This window comes from Triticum urartu, chromosome 7 (assembly GCF_003073215.2).
Source record: "Triticum urartu cultivar G1812 chromosome 7, Tu2.1, whole genome shotgun sequence".
Taxonomy (NCBI): domain Eukaryota; kingdom Viridiplantae; phylum Streptophyta; class Magnoliopsida; order Poales; family Poaceae; genus Triticum; species Triticum urartu.
Window position 1 is genome coordinate 323509842 of NC_053028.1, and position 5734 is coordinate 323515575.

The following is a 5734-nucleotide window of genomic DNA, read 5'->3' on the forward strand; positions in this document are numbered from 1 at the left end:
CTCCTTGCCGCGGCTGAGAAGGCGGCCCTCATGGGGCGTGTCGGCGTTTTGGGAACGGGGTTACCCAGACTTGCCTGCCTGCGGCCCACGACGTGGCTCCATCAATGGCCCAGTACGGCCCAGCTTCAACCGACAAATCAAGATCCTCGCGAGGGGCCAAGCCTCGCGAGGAGGACGACGCCAAGACCTCCCTAGGGAGCAGCATCCCCAGGCTGCCTCCTGAGGAGGGGAGATATTAATGCAAGGTGCACCTCGTGAGATTCATACACTATTGCAGGATGGTCCAAACGCGACACTACGATCACAGACCCTTCGATGAAACTGTGTGTGATACCATAATCGCAAACAGTGGTGTAAAAATCCGTCAAAAAAGGTGCAAAACGTTTGCGATGGCGGATGCATCAAACACAGTTCTGATTTTAATTGTGTGTGCGATGCAAGGCATACGGTTCAGTTCAATGAACTGTTTGCGATGAGGCAGAACAAAAGAAACGGGCAGCCAGATGAAGGCGTGTGCGATATACATCATACGGTTCAGTCAGATGAACTGTTTGTGATGAGGAGGAACAAAAGAAACGGGCAACCAGATGAAGGTGTGTGCGATATACAACATACGGTTCACTAGGATAAACAGTGTGTGATTAGGAAATACAATGGAAACGGTCAACTGAACAAGATGTGTGTGATACGCGCAGACAGGTCCATAATCTGAAATGTGTGCGAAGGCTAATAATAACACAAACAATTGCTGCTAATAATTCATGTGATTTACTCTGTCTACAGAAGAATAATATATATATATATATATATATATATATATATAAAGTCTATTAGTAACCCTGGGTGACGGTCGAGACAACGAGCCACACTCCCCGATCGCACCACCCTGGGTCTACCGGTCGCCTTCATACTGATGTAGGAGTAAAATTTTATCCCGTGTGATGTAATTTTACGTGGAGTCAAGAGCCCACTCCGTCCCTAATAAAGAAAAAAAAAAGGCCACACCCGAGATGAAAAAAAAGAGCGAACTCCCTCGTCCAATTCTAATCAGGGGCGAGTAATAATCGGAAAAAAAATAAAAAAAACCAGGGGCGGAGTGGACGAGGGGTGCGAGCTCCGAGCGGCGGTTGGGCTCCGGCGTCGTGATGCTCCACGGCGTTGGGAGCGGCACGTGGGATCGACGTCTCTAGAGGGTGGTCTTAGTTTCGGGCAACGCGGCGGGCCGAGCCGTCGTGTTGCGACGTCGGTAGTGCTTGGCGTCAGGGCTGCATCTCCCGTGTGGACGGCCCCTCGTCGGCACAGTCGCCGGCGACGAACACTCGGCCGAAGACGGGGCCGCGCCATGAACCAGGGTTTAGCGGCGTCCTCGGCTGGACGACAAGCTGGTCGTGGGTGGGCGGCGCGGCGAGTCGTGTCTACTTCTTGAAGAGGTACTTTGACGTTCTCCAATCGATGCCCCAGTGATTTGCTTCAGGATCCAGCCCTGTCTGTTTGATTCATTTTTAAAAGACTTTTGTTTGATTCTTCCATTCCTACAACTTCTGCATAGATTGCTTTGTTACGCCCGACTACTCGACTAGATGGAGATCCTCACAGGCTCACAGCTATGGCTGGATATGCTTCAATAACCTCAATTTATTTCCAAAATGTTTCCAGCCGATAGTCGTAGCCTTATTTTAGTTGCCTCGGATCTTCGACTATGGCTGCAGGAGTGCACACATATAAGAAGAAAGCAGAAACATCCATCAAATACTTGACCATGATCATGATCACATAGTAGACGTTATTTGACCCAGTAGCAATTTAGTTAATATTTTTGATTGGTGGGGAACAAACAGACTAATGGTCAATTTGGTAATGTTGCGTCTAGTTCTTGTTCTGACCCACTAATCAAAAAGGCGATCAAACCTTTCTCCTTCACTCCCCGCTAGTAATTCCAAAAATAAAGCCAAAAAAGTATTGGCCATAAAATTAATTCCCTTGCCCAATATCCTACTAACTCCCTCCTCTATATCTCCTACTGCTCTCCCCATCATTTGCCAAACAGGCCATATATGGGGTGCTCTGTTTGATGGTTGCCTCGCCTGAAGCAAAACAAGAACCATTTGAATTCCGATTGGTTAGGAGAGTGGTTCGATTACTCTTCAGTTTGTTAGTCCCAAATTTGGCTGCATCAGCTGCTACAGGAGATGGCCATGTGTGTGCCACAAAATTAGCTTGATCTAAAGATAGTACGAGTAGGCATACTCTGTAGCTCCTAGTGTAGGTAGCTGGACTATGCAGCCATCTAATTGGAATTCAGAACTAGCGATTTGGTAGTTCCAACAAGTCAGGGATTCAGTATAAAGCTTAAAGGTGTTCTAAATTCTAATGTATTCGAGCTTGCTCTCCTTAGTACAGGGATAGCTTTGCCTCCAAAATATATAGTGATAGCTCAAAGTTCTTCCATTATCCTGTCCAAACTGTAATATCTAGATGACATGAATCGTGATCTAAGAATTCAGTTTCTGATTTTAAGGGGTGTACAAAAAATCAAATAAACTTATGACCATCATCGTATTCACTTTGATTTGGTTTCAGCTAACCTGACCTCTCTGCGTAAATATTGAGTTAGCTGCTTGAAACTTTTTTATGCACAACATGAAAATTTATGAAGGACCACCAGGGCCTCTGTAAATTAGATAAAGGAAATGCTGAGTTAGCTCGAAAAGTTTCCACATAGATTATTGGATAAATCAGAAATTGTATCAAGTAATAACTTCAAAAAAGAAATCCCAGTGTACTTTTTATCATTTGCTATGAACATATTAATGCAATCAGTATTGCCCCCAGTCCATCAATTTATATGAGTATGTGTCTATTTACTATCCCATCCAATGTGGCTGCTCGAATGATGTGCCTATTTACTGTTTTCATGTAGCAACTTCTGTTGTTGTATAATCTTTTAGCATTACTGATGGTCTCCGTATCAGGGTACAGTGGTGGTTGGCATTCTACATGATGCGGGCGGTATCTCCTCCTACGACAACGGTCGGCAACTAGCTGTTTGCAGCCCTCCGTCATTTTACATGAGTATGTCTTGATTTACTCTCCCATGCGAAATATTTGCTTGAATTAAGTTAGATCAGTAAGAAAACTAGGTAGCAGAATTAGGATGGATTACGTCCCCAAATATATTTCTTTTGGGCATAGCTATCATACAAGCTTACATCAGATTGGCAGCTGTTCATTTCTACAAAATTCTGGTGTAGTGTTGTGATTTCCCAGATGAGTGTTGTGTTATGTGAAAATTATCATTAAACATATGTGAATAGGAGAAAAAAATGTAAAATAGCACAAAACAGATACATCCAGCAAGGTATTTTCTATGGAATGGTTTCAATGCTCAATGTTATGAAAAACACATCCGCATGCACATTACATATGGAGCACGATGCGCCGCCTAGAACTAGTCAGATATTTTACTTTGCACGAAATTTGGTGATCTTAACCACAGAAAATAAAAAAATACCTCAAATGTATTTTCATTACTATCAAATTTAATGTGATTTGATTGTTATTATCGGGGAGGTGATACGTTCTATTTTGCAAGCGTTCATAGGACCAAAGCCAGAGTTTACAGCAGTTATGGGAGAAAACAAAGAAGGGTGGGGATTAGGACCCAGCGGCCACAGACGAAATCTGAACCCAAAGTACCAAACCACGTTTCGTTTTGTTTTTTAGGCCCCTATGCTTCTAGAACTATTATCCAATTTGATGGCTGCTACTTGGTGCGTGTGCTGGGTGTCCATGAGGTACTTCTCGGCAGCAGCATTGCCTCTCAATTTGCCAACAAGATCCATTCAGATTGTTTAATCACTGACTCTAGGATCCATGCCTACTCTAGGTAGAACTTCAGTAAGCTGCAGAAATAAACAATAGAAAGGGTAAAGAACCACTAAGCATGCCATTTACCTGATATGGCCCAGATTGTTTTATTTGAACACCATATGGTCCAAATTGTAACCAAGTAAAACTGCATGCTCGTCAAATTTTGTATGATGAAACCATAATATTAGCACTCTGAATGCACGTTTTGATTGACTACTACCCTGGATGTCATCCATGTTATTAGCTATGTTTTGTTACAGGGGATTTTGGGTACTGCCTGGATGTGTTGCTTGAGCAGAAGACTTCCATGTTTTTGTTCATAGACCGTGTCATTCTTATTTTTCTTGTACTTATCATGTACTCCCTCCGTCCCATAATATAAGAACGTTTTTGACACTAGTGTAGTGTCAACAACGTTCTTATATTATGGGACAGAGGGAGTAGATGTCATGGTTTATGGAAGAGTGTTCGGTTCAGCCATATACCATATACATGTTGCCTAACAAGTTTGTTTTCTCAATACAGAAGCTGTACAATTATATGAAACTGAAAATATTTAGTTTTCTGGCCATAACTCTGAATTTTTAGTGACTTGTTGCTTCATTATGTGGTCAATTTTTGGTTGCTACTAGCTTGCTGTAATATAGACTGTTGACTTGGACGATATAATTTATCATGTTCCTTAAAAAAAATTATGTACAATTTCTTCTCATGGATGTTAATTATCATGTCAAGCTTTAAGCTCACACTCTTGGAGATTTTTTGTTTACGAGGAGAAATCAGAGGTTTGAGGTTCCTTTTGTTACTGTATAGTTCTCTCATTTTGATCATTAACATAATTCAATTAGTTTTTGTTCTCATCGGTCTACGACATCAGTCGGATTCAGAAATTACGCTGGGTAAAACCTATGTGTTTTGTAGTCTTTTTTTACGTTCCTTTTTGTCGTAAAATTACATCAATAGCATCTGGTTTCTTACAGCGATTACCCTGGTTTAGTTCCTCACACATCCACAACGTAACTTGCCTTGCATGCACATCGTAAGATTACCTCAGAAGCCCTTTCTTACGGTGGTTCAGAGCGTGTGCTCGTGGGTGTGGCATGTGGTTCGTCTGTGAGGTAAATTTACGTTCAACTCTTTCTTTCCTAGTGGTTGTGGCTGTGGCGTGTGATTCGGCTGGGGTGAGATTCTTCACCCTGGGTGACGAATAGCGATTGACTCTGTGGGTTCATCATCACAATACGCTTTTTTCCATGAATTTACGCTTTCAGTTCAAATTTAAAACATATACGTGATGTGGTACTAAATTTCATCCGTCCAGTTTCGTTTTCACAGCTTCCTATCAGATGGGCCAGAAAATTTGCTATGGGCCACGAGCCGCTGCCTACCCGGCTCCAGCCGAATGCGCGCCGGCCGCTCTGGCATGGCGGCGGGTTCAGCCTCGGCGTGGACCTAAATGCTTCATTTTTACAAAAAAAAAATATATGTTTGTTTGAAATACAGTCTGCAGTCCTCTAATTCATCTTATCCAAACTTCTACCTTTCCAGCAACGCCGGAGGCAGTTGACGGGCGGCGCCCCTGTCGTCGGACGGCTACAACGGTGATGGAGGAGAAGGTGGACGTCGTGGGTGCGTGCTTGGGTAAGGGAGGCCACCCTTGCTGTGCTCGTGGGCGTTCATGGAGGATGGAAGGGGGGACAACTTCCTGTGGATGCGCAGGCTATGCTCGTGGGTGTTCATGGAGGATGGAAGGTGGGACAGCATTCTGTGGGTACGCCGACCGTTCGCCGCCAGCGCCGGCCGGCCTCCCCCGCCAGTCCTCTCCAGACTCCTTTGTCGTATCCGTCTCAACCTCCAACTTCCT

The 5734-nt window shown here is 43.8% G+C and overlaps 1 long non-coding RNA gene across 3 annotated transcripts; it reads left to right on the forward strand.

Moving 5' to 3' along the window:
• The first annotated feature begins 997 nt into the window (after window positions 1–997).
• Window positions 998–5728, forward strand: LOC125522155. 3 transcript variants are annotated; one of them, XR_007289641.1, is made up of 3 exons: window positions 998–1430; window positions 2973–4988; window positions 5192–5728. It is a non-coding gene; the product is annotated as an uncharacterized LOC125522155 (long non-coding RNA). The 3 variants fall into 3 exon arrangements; XR_007289642.1 differs by having other exon boundaries at window positions 5419–5728; XR_007289640.1 differs by having other exon boundaries at window positions 1004–1430; window positions 2973–3072; window positions 4131–5728.
• Window positions 5729–5734: the final 6 nt, after the last annotated feature.